The following is a 25,076-nucleotide window of genomic DNA, read 5'->3' as shown; positions in this document are numbered from 1 at the left end:
CCAGGTAAGCCTTCCCTGGTGGCCTCTGTTGGGAAATGAGGCCGTTGTGCAGCTGCAGGAGCCCAAACTGCGCTCACACTTGAGTTTGGATAAAATAGAGGATGGAGAAAGGAAAAACAGAGGGGAAAAACTCTTCTCTTGGAAAATGGAAAATCAATTCCAAGATGAGAGAAGATGACCATGAATCCATCAGGGTTGAACAGCTTTGATTCTTCCCTGTGAGGGAGGTGAGGTCCTGGCACAGAGCAGCTGTGGCTGCCCCTGGATCCCTGGAAGTGTCCAAGGCCGGGCTGGATGGGATTGGAGCACCCTGGGATAGTGGAAGGTGTCCCTGCCACGGCAGGGGGTGGAACCGGGTGATTTTCAAGCTCCCTTCTAACCCAAACCATCCTGGGATTCTGTGACATGTCACTGAAGGCTCAGATGGTTGAAGTCGTGTATGTGGGAGAACATCACCCTACCAAATAATCCCCTTTTAGGAGGCAATCCATCTGCAGAGCCAGCTGGGTGGCTTTTAAAAAAATTCACCTTTTAATAAATTATTTTCTTTAAGTTTGTAATTTATACTACAGCAGCAATGCTGTGCTTCATGGAGTGGGTTTTTTTTTTTTTGGAGGACAGCTGCCTCGTGGGATCTTCCTGCCAGTCTTTAATCCTTTAATGTGAGCTTTATGGATATTCTATGGAGCTTAGGTTTTAACAGCAAGTTCAGTAGCCCCTCCCTGCCTTTATTGAGGCAACATTACACCTGGTCTTGCTGGTGCTGCAGGTAGAATCCATGGTGGGATCCTTTTACCAGATCTTAAATTCTTATTTGTGCCAATTGTCTTTTTTTTTTTTCTTTTTCTTTTTTTTCTTTGTCTCCAGCTGCTGGCTCTGTTCAATAGTCCAGCTGCACAAATCCACACTAAAAACACCATCCAGCATCTCCCACCTGCAAGGCATTGGGTTTCTTGGGCTTTTTGCATAGGTAAAGATGAGATTCTGATGTTCTTCACAGTGAGGAGTGACACAGAGCTGGTTCCTCTGGTTCTGTGTCTGCTTTCCTGGGCTTTTCCTGACCTGAAAATTCCATCCTGCTGCATTTTAATACTCATCTATGGAGCGAGTCACTGGCAGGCTGTGCTGGTGTTTGCAAGGATTTCCAGCTTTCTCCTGCTCTTCCCAGAGTCTGCTCAGGCTGTTCCTTGGCTTTTGGGACTATTTGTTAGGAAAAAGGCTTTAAGGAGTTGCTGACACCTCTGTCCTTCCACAGAGCCCCTCTCTTTGCCAAGGAGCTGGAGCAGAGCAAGGTTGGCTTGGAAAATATTTTGGGAAAATATCTGGTTGACCCTTTAGAGCAGGGTCAGCATGAAACAGCCACAATTCCCACAAACTGTGGGACAGGAGACCCTGCTAGGGCCACCAAATCCCCCTGGGAGGGTGAGAGAGGCCACCAGCCCGACCGACAGAGCTGTGCAGGGAGATCAGCCGGCCCTGGGAGAAACTCTTGCCGTGGGGTGGCTTAATTACATCCTCAGCGGAGCAGCTCGGGGCCCTTTGATGTGGGGACGTGGCGCAGGTATCTCCAGAGGAGATGTCTCCGCACCAGCCGCCGTCTAGACTCCTGTGCACAGCTGGGAGGGGGTGACTCAGCCCATCTGCGTCCCCCTTCCCAGGTGACTCCGAGTGACAATGGAATGGCAGCCCTGCATGGAGGCCACCGTGCTCCCAGGAACCCGTCAGTGCCCTGGGCACGGGGTGAGCTGCTCCACGCAGGCAGGGCTGGCAGGTTGCTCTGCCTCCTATGGCTGCTCCATGAATGCTTCCACACGCTCCCAAATCCACTGCATGGGATGTTTTCCCTACATTTCAAGTTATCTGTTTGCATCATAAGAGTTCAAGGCCATGTTAAGTGTTCCAGGCCAGGCTGGAAAGGGCTTGGAGCAGCCTGGGGTAGTGGAAGGTGTCCCTGCCTTTGGCAGGAGGAAGAAAGGGATGGTTTTGAGGTCCCTTCCAACCCAAACCATCCTGGGATTCCATGATCTTATGCAATGACCAGCAATACAACCCCAGTACTGGGCATTTGCTGCCCAGTTCCCCAGGCTGGACATGGTCCCACCAGCCAGGCACAAGTCGTGTCCAAGTCCTGCACAATTTGGGGTGAAACCATGACTTAACTGGAGCATGTGTGTCACCAAAATAGCTCCTAGCAGGGAGTTGAGCTAATTAAAGTCCATTTAGGGGAAGGAGCTGCCTTTCCTGTGGCAGGAGACAGCAGCTTCATGGGCTCTAATAAAGCCAGGGAAGAAAGCAGGGACGTGGTCATGGATACAGGGACGCTGCTCATTGAGAACCTTCAGGGGAGGAACCACTTTGTTCAATTACCTGGAAATGTAGGAACATTCCCAGGCTCACAGCAGGGAGGTGTGAGCTGGTGGCACCTCTGCACCATCAGCTGTAGGGTCAGCACAGCTCCTCCAGGTGTGAGCAGGGATGAATCCCACCAGCACTGGTGAGTTCCAACACAGGGACATGAAAAAAAATACAAAATAAATTCACATGTTTTGTTATTTATTCTCCCTGTTAGGCCTTGAATGGTTTTGTGTTTTCTATGAGCTGGGAGAGTGGTCCTGCATCCTTGGGGACCTCTGTTTTGGCTTTCCCAGCTCCCTAAACCATCTTCACAGAGAAGAATTTCTTCCCAGTATCCCATCTGTGGGTAGGAAGCTGTTCCTCCTTGTTGTGTCCCTCCATCCCTTGTCCCCAGCCCATCTCCAGGTCTCTTGGAGCCCTTTAGCCCTGGAAGGGGCTCTCTGGAGCCTTCTCCTCTCCAGGTGAACACCCCCGGTCTCTCAGCCTTTCCTTTGGGATAGAGAACACACTTCCCAAATCCAGAGGAGAACCAGACTGCAGTCCCTCTAAGGCCAGCTCCCGTGCCAGCAGCACCTTCCCTACTCAGTGTTTTTCCCACTTTTGATCTCAAGAGACGAATGGAAACATCTGACAAGCAAATGACACCATTCCCTTCCATCCCTACCCTGCCATGGAACCTCTCCCTCCCAGATCCTGCACCCTTGTGACCTTTGGGACAGTGCCATGTACAGGGGCTGAGCAGAGATTTCATCCCCCATTCTTGGTGGGTCACAGGTCTGGTGTCCCTCAGCCACCAGATGTCTTCTGCAATCCAACCTTGCAGAAATTCTGTTTTTCCATGGTGGGGAAAGGGGTCTCCTTTCCTCCATCCTGCCCTTGGAAGGTTGGATGAACCCAGCTCTGGATTTGTGTCTCCCACCACTGGCCGCTCCCCCGATAAAGATCCATGTGAAATTTATCTCGCCATCTTTCATTAAAATAAACCAATTAAGCAACGCTGAGGAGACTCTGATCCAGGCCAGCTCGGTCAGTTGGTGAATCCCTGTTTCCAAAGCATCTTCCCTCTCTGCTTACCCTCACATCAAAGCAAGGCAGGGACCAGCCCCGTCCTTGGAGCAAAGCCTGTCAAGAGATTGGGGAAACAGCTGATTTAATGCCAAGGAAATTAGTAACCAAATCAGTTCTTAGCCAAACGGCTCCTCTTCTTGATCTTGGGAAAAGTGGTGTTTAAATTCTCGATCTCATGGTTTTAGACTCAGGAAATGTGATTACACATCTGTCATTATTTTACTCTTCTGTGTTGATGGCTCATATTAAACAAACCACATTCCTGCATCACTTAGTAATCTCTGCTGTTCCCTCTCCTTGCCGAGGAGACAAGTCCCAGCTTGACATCCCCATCCCTGTTGATCACAGCTCTGCTGTGAACCAACCAGCAGAGCCCTGCTGGCTCCAGCCGCAGGAGCGTTCGCACCTCCGACCTCTTTCCTCCAAATTCCCACAACTTCGCAGCCCCCTTTTCTCCCAAACAGTGTCTGGGTGAGGAGCAGGACGTCCACACCCTGCTGAGATCCATGTGTTTCTCGGAAAGGTGGTCCAGCCTTCCCCTGTCTTCCAGCGAGCAGGTAAGAACACGCGCTTTGGGCTTGGACACCAGTCAAAAAGGGTTGGTCCTTCCAAGCAGAACACGATTCCCAGGGATCCCGGCGCCCCACCAGCCCAGCAGGACGTGGAGAGCCCCACGGCTCCCTCGGGATGGGCTCCCAGCGGCCACACAGGAGGAACCTGCCCTGAGGAACGCCACCTCTGCAGGGACACTGAGCTTTGTTCTTGGTGGCTTTATCTTCCAGCTGTGCTGAGACAACGCTGAGCTCGCCATGGAGCTGCTGGAGGAACCTGACTCGTAGATGTTCCCGGCACCAGGTAGGAAAATGAGGGCCTGTTTCAGTGGTGTTGGGGATGGAAGGGAGTGGCGGGGCAGGTGGTGACCTGCTACTGGTGGGGACATCAGAGATGTGGGGCTGTGGTGTTGACTGCGAGGTGCCTATCCAGGTGTTTCCCATGGCTTGAGAAATCCTTCCCACCTGCTGTAAACTCAGCAGAGGATCTCGGTGTCAGAAAGCTTTGCTTTCTCCTGTGGAGCTCATGGTTGGCCAAGCATTGGCAGCCATGCTCCTTGTGGCCGTGTTTTTCCTTTGTCATGGCATTTTTGGCACAAGAGCTGTGCCAGGAATGGTGAAGATATCTGGGAATTCTTGTGGAGGATGATATGGCCTCGGGAAAACCCCGAGCTCCTGTGCAATGCTGTTTGCTTGGATCTTGGCTTTTCCCTTGGTTTTGTTCGTGTGATTTCCATCTTTTGCCTGCACCAAGCCCCACATTTGTCCCATCCTGGCAGCTGCCAGAGGTGGAAGGGATGGAGAGGATGGGATGTGCTCCTTGCCAGCAAACCCACCATGTTTGTGCCTGACTGATTCCTATGGGAGAAGGGAGGCTGGTGTGGCATCGCCCTGCTCCTGTCACAGACGAATCCATTGGGTTAAAAACAGCTCCTTTTGTTCTCTGCCACGTGACATGGGGAGTTTTCCTCCACCAACCCCTACAGGACAAGAGGGGAAGATCCCGGTGAGGTGGGATCGAAGCGAAATGCTGGTGGGAGTGGGAGGGCAAGGCTGGGTGTGGGCAGGGCACCACTCCTTGCTGTGGGAGGCTGGGTGAGGTCCTGGGGGCACCTCTGCTCCCACCCTGCACCCAGCAGCTGGGAGGGAGCCTGTTCCCTTGGCACAGGGCACACAGAGCTCCCTCTTCCACAGCCACCCACCCAAGGGTGCTTTGGGCAGTGGGTGCAGCGCTCTGCCTTCGGGTCCTGCTGCCTGTTGCTTCCCAGCTTCCATAACCTGAGGAATGAGCTGGGATTGCTGAATTCCAAGCTGCCTGTGGCTTTTGGGTTTTTATATGTGTGAATGGCAGGCGTTCCTTGGGTGTTTTTGGCAGGGACCCCCTCTGGATTGTATTGGGTCACACATTTTAGGGACAAGGGCTCGTGGCTGATCATCTGCAAGGTTGATGTTGGCACAGATACTGTCAAACTCCTGGAGCGAGTCCAGAGGAGGACATGAAGGTGCTCCAAGGCTCTGGAGCCAGGCTGAGAGAGCTGGGGGTGTCCAGCTGGACAAGAGAAGGCTCCAGGGAGCCTGAGCAGGGCCTGAAGGGGCTCCAGGAGAGCTGGAGAGGGGCTGGGGAGAAGGGATGGAGGGACAGGAGCCAGGGAATGGCTCCCAGTGCCAGAGGGCAGGGATAGATAGCTAGATGGGATATTGGGAAGGAATTCCAGGTTCTGAGGGTGGTGAGGCCCTGGCACAGGGTGCCCAGAGAAGCTGTGGCTGCCCCTGGATCCCTGGCAGTGTCCAAGGCCGGGTTGGACAGGGCTTGGAGCAGTCTGGGATAGTGGAAGGTGTCCCTGCCCTTGGAAAAGGGGTGGAACAAGGTGGTCTTTAATGCCTCACCCAACCCAAACCATTCCATGAAACTCCTCTGGACCTGGTGGAACACGGGACCAGGCTCTCTTGGCAAGCAGAGCAGCCTGGGAGGAGTGTTTGTAGGATTGCTCTTTTTAAACAATTAAGAGCTTCTCCAGCTCATTTCCTTCAATGCCCTCACAGAGCAAATCAGCTTAATTAGCACTCTAAGTGAATAATTAATTTTCTCACAGGTTTTTTTGATAGCTTCTTTAGAGCAAGAGGGTTTGAGCAGCTCCTGGCACGACCATGGCTCAGTCCTTTAGCTGGTGTCTGCAGACCCCAAAGCCCATTAATTCCATCATGGGCAGTGGAAATGGCCAAAAAATGGCACAAGAAGGGACCAGTGGCATGGAGGAGTTTTCCACATAGTTTTCCACCCCAGCATCCCATGAAGACAGATGCAGCTTATCCATGTCCTAGCAAAGCACTGAGGTGTGACCCTAAAACCTGCTGCCCAGTCAGCTGATAGAGAGAGGTTTGAGGCTCCAAAGCCATAAAAATCAGGTTTATTTTCAGCTTTGCCTCTTCTTTTAATGACAGGAGGGTCTGCTGTTGTTTAGACCTGAGTGGAGAGACTTTAATTACTACTTTGGTGCCAAGGATGTAAATATGGACTCGGGGAAGCAGCGAGGGTTATTAAAAAGAAAAGACTGTAATTGCTGGGCCCCTCCCTCTCCATCAGATTTTCCTCTCGCTCCGGTTTGGAGAGGACCGGCTGATCCAGTCAGGCTGTCTCTGGCCAGGGGTTGCAGGCTCTCCCTGAGGAAGGGGAACGAACATCCAGCAGCACCCACCCAAGTCAGGATGGAATCACCTTAATCCAGGCAGAAAAACTTCATAGAATCCCTGGGTTTTCGCACGGCCACACAGAGATGTTTGCAGTGTGAGGAGCAGGGCAGGCATTTTGGGTTGGTTTTCCCTGGGGAGATCTTTTTGCCATGGAAGAAACTCCCAGCCCAGCTGTAAACAGCCTCTCTCTTTCAGATGCAAGCACTCCCATGGCTTTTTTTTTTCCTTTAAACTCCTATCTTTGATTTCATTTAATAATGGATGAATTATCAGAAATATGCGCTGGCAGGCAGCCCGGGTTTTGTCAGGAGGCAAACGACTTCAGTAACGCGTCGGTTGAAAATATTTTGAAAAAGAAAAAAGGGAGCGAGAACAAATAAAATAGAAAAAAAAAATAAAGAAAGTCTATGCAAAAGCCTCTGGGGGTGGGAAAAAACCTAAGCTGACTGCAGAATTTTTTTTCTCTCTGTTTTCCTTCATGCCTGTGCTGAGGGTAGGATTGTCTCACTGAACTCATCTCACCAAGAGCACGCTGTCACTTATTGTGGGGTGCAGGGGGAATATCAGGGCACTGATGGAGGAGCCTCATCTCCTCCAAACATTTTGGCACAGCCTCTTGGAAGTGGGCGCGCAGAGACGTGATGCCCTTGCCCACATCTCAGGCCACGCACCCACATCCCCCACGCCTCGATGGATCCACGGCCGTGCCCGTCCCTGGGGCAGCACCAAGGGGAGCAGGGAGTGGGTGCCAAGGGGAACTTTTGCCGCAGGGCTGGAGCGTGTGGGGTGAAGCAATCCCAGGCAGTCATCGGGCAGGAACGGGGCGAAGCCGGGGCGAGCAGGAGCCAGGGGAAGGCAGCACCTCCCTGGCGGCCTGCTCCGACATGCCGGGCCCGCACGGCCTCCCCGCAGGGCCCGGCTCCTTCCATCTCCTCAGAGCCGTCCCTGCACGGGCTGGGCAGAGAATGGAGGGAGGGGAACGCTGAGGAGAAGGATTTGGGGGTGTTGGTGGGTGAGGAGTTCAGTGTGAGGCCCCCATGTGGGTTGGGAGCCCCAAAATGGAGCTGGGTGCTGGGCTGAGCCCACAGCGGGGGCAGCAGGGAAAGTGGGGATTCTGCTTCTCTGATCCACACAGGTGAGACCCCACCTGCAGAGCTGCAGCATCAGAAAGATTGGAATTGCTGGAACAAGCCCAGGGAAAGTCATGAGGTTGTTCCAAGGGTTGGAGCTGCTCTGCTCCCTTGGAGCCAGGCTGGGAGAGCTGGAGAGGAGAAGGCTCCAGGGAGAGCTCAGCGCCCCTTCCAGAGCCTAAAGGAGCTCCAGGAGAGCTGAAGAGGGGCTTTGGATGAGGAGCTAGAGGGACAAAACAAGGGGGTGTAACTTTGCTCAGATCAGGGTCAGATGGGATATTGGAAAAGAATTCTTCCCTGTGATGGTGGGGAGGTCCTGGAACAGAGCAGCTGTGGCTGCCCCTGGATCCCTTGAAGTGTCCAAGGACAGGACTTGGAGCAACCTGGGATAGTGGAAGGTGTCCCTGCCATGGCAGGGATGGAATGAGATGATCTTTAATGTCCCTTCCAACCCAAACCATTCTGGGATTATTTGATTCCATGATTCCTTTGGTCATCCTGCTGGCTCTGGACATTTTTTATGCCTTTGGGATTCATGTTTGGCATCCCAGCACTGGTGACACCATCATCTCCTCCCACAGCCACGGTTGCTTTGGCTGCGTCAAGGGGAATTTCCCACCTGTCCTGATTTTAAGGTAGAAATGGAGTGACAGGGAATTGCATCCTAAAGCCTGACTCCATTTCAGCTGCTCGTTCCAGCTGGTGAATTTAGCTTTGTTTCCCTCGAGAGTGTGATTTCTCCAAAGAAAGCAAAGCCCACATGAAGAAGGTCCCCACAGGATGCTCGGCCCTGTCAGGTTTGGGATCAGCCCCTGAGTCCTGGCAGCATGGCTGAGGCAGGAGATGCTCCTGAGCCAGATTCCATCCCACTCCTCTGCCTGAGTCAGAGTGAGTCAGCCCTCTGGATTGCTCTCCTGCTGCCCCGAGCCAACCCAGCATATTTATTAGTTAATTAGTTTGCATTTCCTCCTCCTCTCTTCCCTTCCCTTCACAACAAGCCCTCTCCTCCATCTTTCCTGCAAAGCAAACTTTGGGGACCTCCATACCATAAATATCCCCATCACCCACCCCCAAAAACATCACTCTTCCTGCAGAGAGGCCCAGCTCTTGGTCCCCTGTTGGATTAAGCTCTTTTCTGACCCAGAGACGGGACAACTGAGAAGTGTTTTTAAAATTTTTATTTTTAGTTTCATGTGAAGGGTGAATATATAATATATATAATTCACACCATCACAATCAGAAGCCAACTATTTCTTAATTACAATGCATTTCTTGGCCTATCAGCTTATTTCCCACAGTCCCCTGTCCATGCAGTGGGTGGCAGGGAGGACCCACGCTGCTCCCAGCAGAAGATCCAGGTTCCATCCCAGCCTTTTCCCTACTAAGACACAATTTTAGCCCTAAAATGAAAGGATTGAGGTTATTTTTCCAGCCATTGTCCCTGGCAGAGGAGCTGCACCCACAGGAAGGGTGCAGGCTGTTATTGTGACATCCCAGTGAGTTATTAGCAGAGGGGAAGTTTGCTGGGGATTGCAGGGAGCAGAGGAATTCTTGCTGGTTTGCAAACTGTCCCCAGGGCTGGTTTTGCTCCATATCCATGTTCTTCACAGACTCCTGGAACCCCAGGGTGGTCTGGGTGGGAAGGGACCCCATGGGCAGGGATGTCACCCACCAGATCAGGATTATCCATCTCTGCTTCCCAGAGTTTTATCCCTCAGGGAAGTGCCTGAGCTGGGTCCCACAGCCTGGCTGAGCTCTGCACAGCTTTGTCCTCACAAAAAAAGCTGGAATTTAGCAGGAAACCTGGGATTTAACTGAAATCCTGATAAAAAACAGGGCTGGCTAAAAAAACCTGCAACCACTCCAGCTGCTGGGGGAGAGGGAGGAGAGGGTCTGTCCCCCACTGGGAAAGGGATGGAAATGGATACAGGAAATGGAGATGGGAAAAGGAACACGGATGGAAATTGGAGTGAGGATAGGGATGGGAATAGGGATAGACACAAACATAAGGATGGGGATGAACATGGAGAAGGGGATGGGAATGGTGACAGAAATGGGGATGAAAATGGTGACAAGAATGGGGAAGAGGACAAGGATAAGGATGGGAACAAGAATAAGGATGGGAACAGGAACAAGCATGGGGATAGGATCAAGGATTAGCATGGGAACAAGGATAAGGATGGGGATAGGAATGGGGACAGGAACAAGCATAGGAACAGGTGTAGGGATTGGGATTGGGACAGAGATGGGAAAAGGACTAGGGATGGAAATGGGAATAGGGATAGACAGAAACATGGTGACAGAAATGGGGATGAAAATGGTGACAGGAATGGGGATGGGAACAAGGATAAGGATGGGGATAGGAATGGGGACAGGAACAAGCATAGGAACAGGTGTAGGGATTGGGATAGAGATGGGAAAAGGACTAGGGATGGAAATGGGAATAAGGATAGGGATGGGAATAGGGACAGAGACAAACATGGTGACAAAACTGGGGATGGAAATGGTGACGGGGATGGGGATGGGAATGGTGATGGGAACAAGGATAAGGATGGGAACAAGGATAAAGGTGGGGATAGGAATGGGGACATAATAGGATGGGAATAGAGACAGAGACAAACATAAGGATGAGGATGAACATGGAGAAGGGATGGGAATGATGACAAAAATGGAGACAGGAACAAAGATAAAGATGGGAATAGGAACAAGCACAGGGATGGGAACAGGAATGGGGACAGGGACAAGGTAGGAATGGGAATCTGATGGGAATGGGGACAAGGATGGGGATGGAGAGAGGGAGAGGACAGAAAGGGAAAGGGAGCAGCCTCATTCCCAGCAGCCCAGCCAGCCCAGGTAATGAGCAGCTCCCCTGCCCTCGGCTGCCCTGCCTGGGTGGGGAGGGTTTTTCCAGCACTGAGGGTTTTCAAGTGAGGCACCAGAAAGCAGACAGGGAGGAGCAGGGAATTTTTATCCCCATGAACTCAGCGCTGCCATTTCACTTGGAAAACCCATGGATTATCCTGCTGTTTCCTAGCACCCTTTGTTCTTCCTCACCCTGTTTCCCACAAGAGATGGAGAGACCTGGAGGAGCTGGGCAGTGTTGGGTTTGATAGGAATCAGGTCCAGCTCTATCTCATCTCTGCTGGAGAAAAAAAAAACTCCTCATTTTCTTTGGCTTTGCTGATTAAAGTTTAATTACCTTGAATGCAAATGATTCATCAAAGGAACACTGATTATTTTTTTGTGAGAAGTTCATGTGCAGCCTGGGAAGGAAAGTGTTTATTGAGGTGTTCTCTGAGCAGGGTCTGCTCAGTGTCAGGAAGAGCTTTTGGGTAGAAAAAGGGAAAAAATTACTTTTGCTCTGCTCCCAACTCGCTTTCCCTTCCCTGAAAGATCTCCCTGAGCACTTGACAGCATCACACAGCCCATTGCACAAGTGACTTATATTTTCCTGCTCTCCAGGTCTGCAAACCCACCTCTGGGAATTGCCCAGATGGGGGAAAAATGGGGCCTTTGCTGGTTTTCCATGTTCTTTGTGTGAGTTCATTCTCTGGGAGATCTGATTGCAAAACCAGTCCTGGAGTCAGGGAGACAGAATTCCAGGCAGGTGTTCCCACTGCACTTGTGGAGCCTCTTCTTGTCTTTTGGGGTGTGCAATTCCTTTATCTTGCTTATCTTTCCTAGAGATGCCTCTGTAAGCCCAGAGCAAGACTTGCTGGGCAGCCAGCAGAGTTAGCAGGGCTGATAGGAGCTATCTGATCCCCCAAAATTAAAGGGAGTGACAGTGTGGGAACACAGCTCAGAGTATAAGTAGCTTGTGCTATGAAAGAATCACCTCAGCTTTGTATCCTGATGGATTTAAAGCAGGTAAATGACTCAGGAGGGGTTTGCCACCACCATCAGGGAGCTGATCCTGCTGGGATGGGGCTGTGGAGGGGGAAGGACCTCTCTGCACAATTCCCCCTCCCCATGAAAGCCCTTGGAAATAGAAAACAAAATGATGCTGTGTTTCTTCCCCAAAATAACCCCAAATCCTCTGGAACACCGTGGGTGGAGCCTGTGCTGCTTATCCAGCTTCTCCCCAGTTCTCCTGCAGATGTTTGCAGGAATGAGGTGCTCAGGGGCAGCCAAATTCCCCCAAAACCCCCGACCTGGGGAATGGGGCCCATGGATGCTGCAACTCAAGGATGCTGGAGAGCCTCGGGGTGAGGAGCAGCCATCCCCCCAGGAATCAGACATTCCCGAGAGCAGATAAAAGGGATCGGGGCTGGCTGATTGCCCATGGAAAATCCCAGCCCAATCTTCTCACCTGGAGCTGTTTGCAGACTCTTCTCCCCCATTAGCATAAGCAAAGCTGCCTCCGTGCCATGCTGTCTCCCTCCCATCCCGCTCCTGTTGGGATTTGAGGCTGTTTTGAATGTCATTCCCTCCTTCCCCGTGGCACCTGGAGCAGGACCAGCCCGGCATGTCCTGTCCATGGACAGACAGACACGTCCCAGTGGCCTTTTGATCAGCTGGGCAGCAGCAGCAGCCCCAGCCCTGCCCCGCAGCCCTGGCACCCATCCCGTGGGTCAGCCAGGGAAATTCCCCGGCCAGGCATTCCCTGGGCTGCCCACTCCTGCTGGGGGCTTCTCAGGACCCTGGGAATTGCTGAGAATTTTGGGCTTTCTGTGCTGCCAGGCTCTGACCCCCAGGAGAACACTGCACTGACCTGAGGGCTGTGGAAAAACTTCCAGAATGGAATGGCAGAACTGGGATTGTGGGTGTGGAGTTTGAACAGAATTGTGTGATATCACAGGGTGGAAAACTCAGAGTTTAAGGGTTTAGAATATAGCAATATATAAAAAAGAAGATGGAGGTTTGAGGGTGGAGGCTGCTCCTTCTTCTTCACCTTCTTCTCCATGGGTTTGGGCGGTTTTGTGTAATTGGATAAAAACGTCCCCATTGCAGGCACGCGTGGTTGGTTATTGGGTTAAAAGTGAAAATAATTGAGGTGTCATTTCTTAATTGGACAGTTTATCCTTAAAAAGCCTTATAGAGAGAGATGGGGCTCCATTTTTAGTTTGTTAGAGTGAAGTGCTGCAGAACTCAAGGTTTGTGAGACTGTGACAGAGATAAGAACTAATAAACATCTCAGTCCCTACAAGAAATACCATTTCATGCATTTAATCCCAACCCTGGCAAAAAAGAAGCAAAGAATCCACAGGTGCTGTGGGAATGATCCTTTTGCACCCCTAAACACCCACTTTTCCAGCTCATAGCAAAAACCCCCCATCATCCAAGCCCCCAAACACTGCTGCACTTTGCAAACCTGAAGGCATCAAAATAATCGATCTGCAGGTGTTTAGAAACCATTTGCATCATGCAAAGATATTATTAATTGCCAATTAGTAGTCAAACAGCACTAATGGCACCTGGCACAGGGAGGGAATAATCAGCTGGGCTTCTGCAACTGGAAAAACACCCAGCCCTGTGTAATTAAATGTTTTCTCCAGGCTCACCCCACCCGGCTGGCCTGGGCACTTGTGTGGGGAGCTTCCCACGCCACTGGGATGGGGCAGCTCTGGGATGGGATTTTGCTGCTCCCACAGATGTGTTGTCCTCTCCTGGGATGGCTAGGGAGGAAGGAATTGTGCTGTTCATTCCCCATGGTGAGCGGGAGCTGGTAGCAGCAATCCCTGCACCGGGTAATTGGGGTGTCTGAGGGATGAGATGTGGATTAGGTTTAGGTTTAGGTTTAGGCTGGGTGTGAAACCTAGCTCAAGGGAGGGCAGGCCTGGTGTTCTTCATGTAACAGCTTGAGATCCAGCCCTGTCATAAACACAGCCATGGGAATGTGATAAATCCAGTCTGGCTCTGCAGGTAGGGCTGTTTGCTGAGCTTGGGGAGGGAGGGATGGAAGAAAGGCTATTTGTGCCTTGGAAACTCTCCTGATTATGCCTAAAAGCAGGGATTTCTATTTGGAAAAAGAAACTGGGAGGGTTATTTCTCTGCTTTGTTCTGCTGATTTCCTCCTAGGAGCACTGGCTGGGCAGATCCATGTGTGCAGCAGCATTCCATGTTCCTGAGAAACTGGGAAAGCCTCAGGCACTGGGAATATTGCTGGAAAGAGGGGAAAATCCCCACTGTGGATGAGGAGGGTGAGGAGGTGGCACCAGGCTTCACCAGGGGCAGCTGCCCTGGCAGAGCACAGGAGTCCTGGCTGCTCCAGGGAGGGATGCTGCAGCTCTTTCCTCACATACAGAGCACAAAAATTGGAGACTTTGTGATTCTGTTTTTTTTTTTTTTTTTTTTTTTTGTTTGTTTGTTTGTTTGTTTTTGTTTTTTTTTTTTTTAGTTTTATTTGGTTTGGGGATGATGAGCCAAGCAGCTGGTGTTGGGGTAAGCCCTGGGGAGCTCCAGGCTCTCCAGAGCACCACGGGGCTGGAGAGAGCCCTGAATTCCTGCTCTGACAGCCCCAACCCTTCCTTTCTTCAAGGCAGCATCTTCCTAATCACTGGTGCCATAAAACAACCTGCTCCAAGTGTGTGCTGAGGGTCTGTGGAAATCTGGGGTGTGGGATGTGCTGCCACATCCAATGGGAGGATTTGGGATGTAAATGGGAGGAAAGGGGAGCCCTACACTGCAGAAAATCCCGGCTGGAGATGGAGGCATCTGTTCCTGGGCTTTGGAGCAGGATGGGATCTGGGCTGAGCCAGGATTGGGTTTATTGGATGGGATAACAGCAGGACCCTCTGCAAAATAAAAGCATTAATTTTCAATACAGCAAGTGCTGCTGGAGCAGCTGGGAGTGGTGCCACAAGCAGGGTGGCACAGGGGTGACAATTTCCCAGTTCTCCTGGGATGCCCACAGCATCCTTCACCCCTTTCCTTCCTTCAGGGAAGGCCTTGGACAAAGAAATGTTGGCACAGGGCAGAATTGTGCAAACATGAGGTGGGCAAGGCTGAACAAGGAACACCTGGGATTTCTCCCTCACTGTCCATCACTGGCTTCCAGGAGCTTTATTTTTAGTATTTTCTTTAAAAATAAACAACAAAAAAAAACCATTAGATTTGGATTGAAATCATTTGGATCATTGAAATCATTTTGGATTGGATTGAAATAATTTCATGGGATGGATGAGAGTCAAGGCTCTGCATTTCATGCCCCTGCAATAATGGGTGTCAGGGTTCTCCTTTAAACCTCTCTTTCCCAGGGCTTTATATCTGGATCATGAAAATTCAGAGGAAGGAAAAAAAAAGGAATCACATAAAAGGAGGTCATAGCCACAGCTGCTTTTGCTTTATTGTGCTCCCAGAGCTCATAAACAGCTTGGTTGGGAAGGGGAGAGGGCCAGGTCCAGCTGCTCTGGGATGTTTGGGGTAGGAACCCAGGGATTTTGAGGGTGCCATGAAAATGCGAGCTCGTGGGAGAATGGATTGAGGTTTTGGTGATGGGGCCTGGCCTTGATAATCACAGACACAGGTCCTGCCATGGAGGGGAGTTAAATTTTTTGTTAAAAAATTTAACAGGTCCAATAAACCCAATGTACCCATTGCTGGGATGGGACCCCAAAATAGACTAGAACCCTAAAATCCCAGAATTATTTGGGTTGGAAGAGACCTTCAAGACCATCCAGTTCCAACTCCCCTGACAGAAACAGGGATTCATTCCACTCATTCCACTGTCCCAGGTTGCTCCAAGCCCAATCCAACCTGGCCTTGGACACTTCCAGGGATGGGACAGAGGTTTGGGAGCTTTCAAGGCAGGAAGGGACATTTTGGGGTGGCCCAGATCTGTCCCCAAAGCTGTGATTCCTGCCTTGCCCCAGCTCCCAGACACGGCCCTGGGGAAGGGTGAGCCAGCTCTCCCCTCCCAGTCTGCTCTAATGAAACCTGGGACAATCCCAGAGCCTGGGAAGGCAGAGAGGGCTCTAAACATGGAGCAAATTCCCTCCTGGAAGTGCAGGACCCCAGCTCAGGGTGCCACACCACCCATGGGGGCTGGCTTGGGCACTGTGTTCACCCCAAGAGCTCCCATCCTTTGGGATGGAAATCAGCGGGGATGGGGCACATCCCTGAGCCTCACCTGGCCTTGGTGTCCCCTCAGCCTGTTCTGGTGTCATCGTTCCCAGGGAATGATGTCATTTCAAGGCCACATTTTCCAGAAATTCAATTTGTTGATGATCTGGGAGACAATGTTCTTCCAGGGGGAGCTTTGCTGATTTCCTGAGGGACAAATCCTTCTGGAGCAGGATGACCCAGCTGGGTGAGAGCTGGGGATGGCATTGTCACCATTCAGACACCCCCTTTTCCTGGGAGCAGCGTGTGGGGCTGGCAGGGGAAACCCCCAGAGATCCACAGCTGCTGCTTCCTGGGGAAATGTCATATCAGGGAAAGGTTCCGCTGAAAGCTGCCCTTCAAACCAAACCAAACCAAAATTCTGCCTTTTCCTGCTGCAGAGAAGGGAGGGGTGGCAACAGGAATCATGGAATTCCAGAATGGTTTGGATTGGATTGGAAGGGACATTAAAGGCCATCTCATTCCAAACCCCTGCCATTGGCAGGGAAACTTTCCACTAGCCCAAGTTGCTCAGGCTTTATATATAAATGACCAAATAATAGAATATATATAATAATATTATAATATTATTCATATTATTTATAATAATATGAATTATATTTATATTATATTATAAATTATTAATAATTTTTACATTTCTAAAATTATATATTTAATTTATAATTTATTATTAATAATTATAAATTATTAACAATAATATAAATAACAATAGAATATAAATAGTATATAATTTAGATACATATAAATATCGAATATATATTTATAATTATAAATCTTTATATAATATATAAATTTTATATAATATAAAATTTTATATAATAAATATACATATATTTATATAAAATTAATAATATATATTTATATATCATGTATAAATACATCTTTTTATATATAGGTATATATTTGGTATCTATCTCTATATTATATATATTATATAGAAATATATAAATATATATACATATAAATTATAATATATATTTTTATATCAATTATATCTATAGTTTTTTATATGAAATATATTATTATATATATAAATTATATCTATATCTATATCTATCCACAGATTTTCCCTACCAAAGGAGCACCCCAAAATCCCATCAGGAAAAATACACTGCAATAATGCACCATGATTTTTCAAGCCCTCAAATGCATTTGCTCACTCACAAGTTTACAAGAACGTTCCTGATATTAATTTACAGCTAAATAAGCAAATAAACACATAAATGAGCTGTTTGCTGCCACAGCAGGGAGATATTCCCAATCTATGACTAAATCTGGGGGGTTTCAAGGCTTTTTGGGACATGGTGCCAACTCCAGGCTGTCCCATGGGTGCCAGAGCACTCAGTGGGGAGTTTAGCCCATTTTTGGGAGGGAGAGGGAAGGAGAGGCTCAGGGACAAAAAAGGGGGTGACCAAAGTGAAGGGATACAGGGATATGGGACCACAGCAACGTGCCCAGGGAGCTTGGAAAACCTGGGAGCTCAGGGACCCAGGGGACTTGGAGAACCCAAAAACTGGGGTCTCTGTGAGCTTAGGGACACAGAGAGCTTGGAAACCCCAAAATCTGGGGTCCTTGGAAGCTCAGGGACCTGGGGAGCTTGGAAACCCTGGGAACTCAGGAATCCAGGGAGCTCAGAGACCTGGTGTGCTTGGAAACCCTAAAATCTGGAATCTCTTGGAGCTCAGGGACACAGGGAGCTTGGACACCCCAAAATCTGGTTTCCCTTGGAGCTCAGGGACACAGGAAGCTTGGAAACCCTGAAATCTGGGGTCTCTGGGAGCTTGGAGACCCCAAAATCTGATTTCTCTGGGATCTCAGGGGCACAGGGATCTTGGCTGCAGCTGTCTGGCTCCCGTGTGCCATTAATAAACACAAAGGGATTAACGAGCTATTTGTGGGAGCCCATTAGGCAAATATTAGCCCAGCTATGGATCCTCCTGGAGGCTGCCTCAGTCCATTTCATGAAAATCAATTCTCTTTTGGGCAGGCGTAGGGGGAGGGCCCGGCGGCGGCTTCAAAAAGCAGAGGAATTGCACAAACTCTGCCAGGCAGCACTGGCAGCTTGGGAACCCTTGGTGTGAGGTGCCTGGTTTGATCCAGCCCCATATCCTGGTGTTGGTGCTCCCAGGACTGGTTTCAGGCCACGTTGGTGCTCCCAGGACTGGTTTTAGGCCACGTTGGTGCTCCCAGGAGTGGTGTTAGGCCATGTTGGTGTTCCCAGGACTGGTTTTAGACCATATTGGTGCTGCCAGGACTGGTTTTAGGCCATGTTGGTGTTCCCAGGACTGGTTTTAGACCATATTGGTGCTCCCAGGACTGGTTTTGGGCCGTGTTGGTGCTTCCACGAGTGGTTTTGGGCCGTGTTGGTGCTTCCACGAGTGGTTTTAGGCCATGTTGGTGCTCCCAGGAGTGGTTTTAGGCCGGTGTTGGTGATCCCAGTGGGAAGTGATTACCGCTGTCTCCAAATGGGAATTTCAGCCCTGCTGTGACTCAAACCCCAGGCAGGTGCTGTTGGCACCAGCCCTGGCACCCCTGCGGTGCCAGGAGGGGGATGAGGAAGATGTGGAAGTGGTGAATGGAATGAGATGGGCTTTAAGATCCAACCCAAATCGTGGAAATATGGAACGATTTGTCCCCAGCTGCTCCAGGCTCCTCTGGTGGGAGCAGGGATGCTCAGGATGAGCCCCTGGAGCTGCTGCTGGGGTCCAGGGGGGCTCTGGGGTCCAAGAGGGCTATGCCTTTCCCTGCCTTGCACTCCCATCCGCTCTCCCCTTTGGCATCCATCCCTTCCCTGCCAAATGGAGCGCTGACCTTGGCCGGGGCCGGCGGCGAGGCCGGGAGCACAAACAGCTCTTCAGAGCAGCAGTAAATCATTGATGGGTGCCTGATGGACACATGGGGCCATGGCCAAGCTCCCTGGGCTCCCTGGGCACCGAGGGGGGGACTGGGCTGGATTTTCCCTGCTGCAATATCCTGTTTACACAGCACCAGGCTGGTGTCCTGTTTCCAGGGGCAAAAGGTGCCTGCCTGCTTTCCCTGGGGATGGAAACAGCACCAGCAGAGCTGCTGGGTTAGGGTTATTCAAAGAGCACCCCAGAAAGTTGTGCTAGCACCAGGGTTTTTACAAACCATGCCAAGGAAAGCACATCCCAGCAGGGCAGTGCCACCCCAGGGCATGGTGATGTGGGTGAAGGGGATGGGATACGACAGAAGCCTTTGTGTCCTTCTGTGATGGAGCTGAGGTTTAAATTATGGGGAATTTTTAAATTTATTTAATTAATTAGTTTAAAAAATATTTTAATTTAATAAATTATTAAATCATGGGGAAATCCTAATTTAGCTCTCACCAAAGGACACGAAATAACACAACACGCACACACTGCTGTTCTCAAGGTGGACAAAGGAAGTTTGTTTTCTGACTCTGACATTTATAGATTTTCAAAAGTGACAGTGGATTGGAGTTTGTCCAGTGTCACCTCTCCAATGACACTGGACAAACCAACAGTCCATCAAATTTCTCCTTCTCTATAAAAGAATGCAAAACAAGAAGTTATTTACAGAAAGTGTGTAAGAAAGTTCATTACAAGAGTGTAAACATCAGAAGGCTTAGAAAATCTTAAAAAATCAGGGTGACAATTGAACTGGCTCAGGCTGTGAGGGTTCTGCTGGGTTCCCTTCAGGAAGTGCATGGGAGGATCTCCAGTTCTCCCAGTGGGAATGTGGTGCTGCTCCATGACCCCTCGTGCCCAATCCATTCCTGATGCTGCTGCACTTTGCACAGAGCAAAGCCAGCCCTGTCCCCCGACCCCTTTTCCCAGCTTTATCCCAGATCCACCTGGATCAGGTTTGGAGCAAAACCTTCAGCTTCATGACCCCATTCCCAGATTTCACAGTGGCTCCTGCAAACTTGTAACCCAGCCATGCTGCCATGGGAAATCCATGGGCGCAGGTGAGCGAGGAGTTGGGCACAGGGTGCCAGGGGGAATGTGCCCCCCACACCTCCTCCTTTAGAGCCCCGGCTCTTTGATGTCTTTCATCACCCAAACTCCACTTCTTTTATTTTTTAATTTTTTTTTGTCCAACAGAGAAATTCCCAGTTTTCCTCCCACCCACCCAACTGAGGGGGGGATTCTCTGATGTTTTGTAGGTCAGGGCTGTTGGTGACCCCCCTGAGGGGGCCCTTGCTGGGGTTTCTCTCCCATTCCAGCAGCCCTGAGGCGTCTGCCCCTCTGTCAGATGGGATTGGGATCATGGAGTGCTGGAGAACAGACGGGCTAAAAATATTCCCCTGCTCGCTCCTGTGATCTTTCCTCCCCGTCTGGCCCTCCCCACCGCCCTTTCCTGCCTTACACCACAATTCCATGGGATTGCAGCAGCTCTGCCAGCTTGGGAGCACACTCTAGGAATAACCTCCAGGCCATGAAAAAGCTCTTTGGGGCCCCCCAAAACAGAAAGGGTGGGAGGGGGAAAATGGGGTTTTAAAAGAGGGAAATGAAAGTAGATTTGGGAATGGGTCTGTGGGAAAGCCAGACTTACTCCATAGAAAATCCCTGCCTGAAAATCACTGAATTTATAAATAATTTGCTGATGAATTCAGCAAATTGGTGAGGATTGGGTGAGGAGCAGGGGATTTGGGTTTGGGGCGATCCCGCCTTTCCCTCCGGCCATCCCGAGGAATGTCGCGGCTCCAATGGCATCCCTGCTGCTGAGGAGGAGGAGGAGGAGGAGGAGGATGCTGGGCTGGAGGAGCTGGGGGATGCTCCGCTGCCGGGTGCACGCTTGGATTTTCCTGATGGTTCCAACACTTGGGGGTTCAGGCTGGATTTTCTCATTTTCCAGCCTCATTGGGTTTAAATCTCATCTTATTTTCGTCCTTGCTGACTTACCAGCAAAGGCTGGGCACGGTAAATGCAGAGCGGGATTTTTGGGGGCCAGTTAAATGTAGTAGCATCCTCCCTTGGCTAAAATCAGATGGGAAGAGCCCCTCTGGGAGCATCCCTGAATTCCTGGGGAGCCAGGAGTGGTTTGCCATTGCCAAAAATCCAGAATTAAGGAACCATCCTGCTCTCCACCTGGCTCCTGAGCTGGGGTGTCCCCAGGCCTCTCCCAGGGAATGTTCCCCCTTTCCCAGCACCATCCAGGGATTAGTTTTCTCAAAATTCAGCTGGGATGGATGGAGTTGGAGCTGCCCTCAGGTGGGTACCCCCAGGGGCAGTACTGGGGCAAAACCCCTGAGAAGGGGTCCCAATGGGTGCTCAGGCTTTTAAATTATTATTATTATTATTATTATTATTATTATTATTATTATTATTAATCAGCTCAGGGTTATTAATTATATTACATTCAAACCAAATTGAAGCAGAGGCTGGATGAGATCTCCACGAGTTGGGTATTTATGGTTAAAAAATCAGATTAAATTCTTCTAAACAGCCCAGAAAAAGCTGGAGAGGGTCCCTCCAGCCTGGTTACTTCTGTGCTGGGGGGGACAAGGACTTGGCCACCCCAGCCTGGCCAGGGAGGGAGGAAAAGCTTCCTTGGAAATCCCCGTGAAATGCAGGAATGGGAGCGAGCTCCAGCTCCTCTCCGGAGTTTACAGCAACACTCCGGCTGTTGTGGCTCCACACCAGGGATTCTTTATTTAATTTCTTCCCCTTATGGGCTGAGAAACCTTCCCAGCCCCGGCACAGCCCTCTCACAGTAGCTGGGATTTGTTTTCCTCTCTTGTCCAGGGAGGAATTTCTAAATCCCAGCTGCAGCCAGAGCTGGAGCCCTGGAATATGCTGAGCTGGAAGGGGCCCATCAGGATCGTGGAGTCTGGTGCTGTGCCAGGTGTCACCGAGCAGAGGTGACACCCCTGTCCCCAAATGCACCCCACAAGGCTTGTGGTCAGCACTGAGGTCCCTGTGCTGCTGCTCCAGGGTCAATTTTCTTAGCAGGACATCCCAAAAATTCCTAGAAATGGATGCTGGGCACTAAAAGCAGCAAGCCTGGGTTAGCACAACTAATCCAGCAGCCTTTGGGAAGGGGGTGGGATGCAGAAAGGGGTGTGTTTAGTTGTTATTTTGTTGCTTTTGGAGTAATAATTTTCATGCCATTACCAAAATCCGAGGGACACTATGAGATAAGAGAGCTCCCACGTCTCCGTGTCCCTTCCTGCCAGTGACAATGGCAGCATTGAAATTCTGGGATGGGAGACACTCGCCTGGTGATAATGCAGGATCACAGTGAGCTGCTGCTATTTCCTGTCCTTTCCATATAAATACATCCAGTGCAAGAGTATTTTATGGGAATGGTATTTTCAGCCATAACCACACCACCTTTTTTTATTTTAATTATTATTATTTTGAGATAGGCTTAGCAATGCAAAAAATAACCAAACCAACCCCAAAAGAATTCAATTTTTTTTTTCCCATTTTCCATCTGCATTTCCGCTCCTTGGGACTTTGAGGGAGATTAATTCCAGGATTGTGAGGGAAATGTCACCGGAGTCTTTGGACTTTTCCTCTCCCAGAGAGCAGAGGCAGAGCAGACCCTGGCTGAGATCCATCTTTCCGAGCTCTCCCCACGTTGCAGCCTGGGATGGCTTTTCCTGGAGTGTCTCCTCCAGCCCTGGGAGCATCTCCCTTTGGAATGAGCCGAGATTTTCCCCCCGGCTCGGGAGCAGCCGCGCCATCCACGTCGGTGTTTATACATCGCCTCGCTGGCATCCCAGAGCTCTTCCTGCTGCTTTATTTAGCCTCTGCAGCAAGGCAGGAGCTGGGTTCCTGTATCCCTGTGCTCCACGGGGCTGGGATGTGCTCAGCAGGACCCACTCGTCCTCCTCAGCACCGCAACAATGGGGCCGTGTCCTGCTTGTGCCACCCCATATCCCTAAAATGATTTGTGGGTTTGGATAAATGAACCAAAGGGAGGCTTTGCTTGTGTCATCTGCAGGAGGGGTGTTTCCAGAGGGAGTTTTTGGGGAAAAAAAAGATATTTCTGGCTGGAAAGACAGGCCGTGTTGGAATGACAGGCCCTGCTTGGACAGGACGCTCTCCATGCCCTTGGCAGTGGCACCAGTGTCTTTGTAAGGACTCGAGCAGGAGCTGTGGGGTAGAAACCCTCTCCCAGTTCCACCTGGCACGGACAGGAGGATGAGAGTGATCCCAAACCCAAGGGATATCCAGCCCCATCCCTGCAGAAAGCCAGGTTGTTTTTCTCCACAAGGAGAGTGTTGGATTCCCAGCGCCGACACCGCGCACTCCCATAATGGAATTACCCAGCACGAGCTGCTGAGCTGCAAACAGATTTCAGCAAGGAGTGTCAGGGTGCTCACAGCAGAGCTGCTCTTTATTTAGGGCTGGGAACAAGCGGCTCCTCTCTGCCAGAGCCTCGGAGAGACTGCGGGGGCTGAGGTGGCCTCGCAGGTCAGCCCAAGAAACGCCTTTAGACAGTTAAAGTGAGGAATAAATAACTCCTCCAAAAGCAATCTCGCCAGATGGCACTTCTGAAGGAGGAGCGGCTTGGAGATGCTTTGCTGCTAATTTATGGTGCTGCTGCTATTGCTATTCCGGGCCTGGGTCACCTATGGAGAGGGATCTGTGTGTGCATCAGCTCCTAAGGGTGGTCAGGCCTCATGTGAGTGAGCCACACTCACCTTCATCCAGCTGCTAGTGGGGGATTTAATGAGAATAGGGTTTAATTCTGCTCCTGCCTCAACCTGAATCCTAAAAACTGGGATTCTGTGATCTCCCAGCGCTGGGGATACTGGGAAGGGTGTGGGGGGTCCCCTACACAAGGGTGTTGAGACCCCTCCAAAGGACATGTGAGTGCCTTTCCTAGGAGATCATAGAAACCCAGGGTTGTTTGGATTAAAAGAGCTCTTTAAAAAAATCTCATTCCAAACCCTGCCATGGGCAGGAACACCTTCCACTGTCCCAGGCTGCTCCAAGCCCTGTCCAGCCTGGCCTTGGACACATCCAGGGGCAGCCACAGCTTCTCCGGGCACCCTGTGCCAGGGCCTCCCACCCTCCCAGGGAAGGATTCCTTCCCAATATCCCATCCATCCCTGCCCTCTGGCAGTGGGAATCCATTCCCCCTATCCAAACTCCCTCCAGTTCTCTTGGAGCTCCACTGGAAGGGGCTCTAAGGCCAACCCAAGCTGGACACCCCAGCTCTCCCAGCCCTCCGGAGCAGCGTTCCCCAGCCCTCGGAGGCTCCTCCGGCCGCTCTCCCCGCTGGAGGATGCTCAGCTCCGCTCCGCTCCCGGGCACCTCCGCTGGCTCCATCCCGCAGGGACGGTGCCCGAGTGCCCTCCCAGGGGATGCCGTGCTCGGGCTCTTCCCGGAGCCTTCCGTGGGCACCGTGCCGGGCTCCCCACGCCTCCTCCGGGGTCACCACTCGTCTCTCCAGCCCGGGGCCGCGCCGTTCCCGAGCCTGTCCCCGCTGTCCCGGGCCCGGCGCCGGGGCGGGAGGCGGTGCCGGTGCCGCTCGGGGCGGTGCGGGGCGGCCCGGGAAGGGGCGGGGGCGGCGGGATGGGCTGGGCTGGGCTGGGCTCGGCACGGCTCGGCTCGGCACGGCGGGGTTCGGCACGGCACGGCTCGGCTCGGCTCGGCTCGGCTCGGCACGGCCGGCACGCAGCGCGCTCCCGCAGCCGCAGGTAGGTGCGTGCCCCGCACCGCGCTCCCGCTCGGCTCAGCCCGGCTCGGCTCAGCCCGGTTCCGCTCCCTTCGGCTCGGCTCGGCTCGGCTCGCTGTGGCTCAGCCCGGCCCGGCTCGGCTCGCCCCCGCGGGGCCGTGCCGCGGGTGGGCCCGGCGCTGCCGCTTGTTGCGCTCGGGGGCGAGTTGGAGCCGGAGCGGTGCGAGCGGCCCCGGCTGCAGGAATGCGAGTCATTTCCTCCGCCCGCCCGCCCGCCCGCCCGCGGGAGCTGCGGCTCCGCCGGAACCCCCCCACGGCCCCCGACGGCCGCCACACCGCCGCGACACCGACACGGCCGCCCCGACCCGCGCCAGGGGCGCGCTCGCCCGCGGGACCCCGCGCCTCTGGGTCCCCACATCTGCGGGACCCCTGTCCCCTGGGTCACACTCGTCCCTGGATCCTCACATCTGCGGGACCCCGCGCCCCTGGGTACCCACAGCTGCGGGACCCCTGGGTCACACTCGTCCCCACATCTGCAGGAGCCCCGGTCCGTGGGTACCCACATCTACGGGACCCCGTGCCCCTGAGTACCCACATCTGCGGG

General features: G+C 51.7%; 1 protein-coding gene across 4 annotated transcripts in view; it reads left to right on the top strand.

The window, feature by feature from the left end:
- The first annotated feature begins 4,172 nt into the window (after positions 1–4,172).
- Positions 4,173–25,076, top strand: part of FRMD6 (FERM domain containing 6) — a 45,407-nt gene continuing 24,503 nt past the window's right edge. For 2 of the 4 annotated variants that reach the window (XM_058806647.1, XM_058806644.1), the window contains exon 1: positions 24,389–24,494. The gene's annotated coding sequence lies outside the window, so the exon portion shown is untranslated. Of the gene's footprint in view, positions 4,279–24,388; positions 24,499–25,076 lie in introns of those variants that run through there. The other 2 variants (XM_058806646.1, XM_058806645.1) reach the window with 2 other exon arrangements.

This window comes from Ammospiza caudacuta, chromosome 6 (assembly GCF_027887145.1).
Source record: "Ammospiza caudacuta isolate bAmmCau1 chromosome 6, bAmmCau1.pri, whole genome shotgun sequence".
Classification (NCBI taxonomy): domain Eukaryota; kingdom Metazoa; phylum Chordata; class Aves; order Passeriformes; family Passerellidae; genus Ammospiza; species Ammospiza caudacuta.
This window is presented reverse-complemented; position numbering and strand designations above follow the sequence as displayed.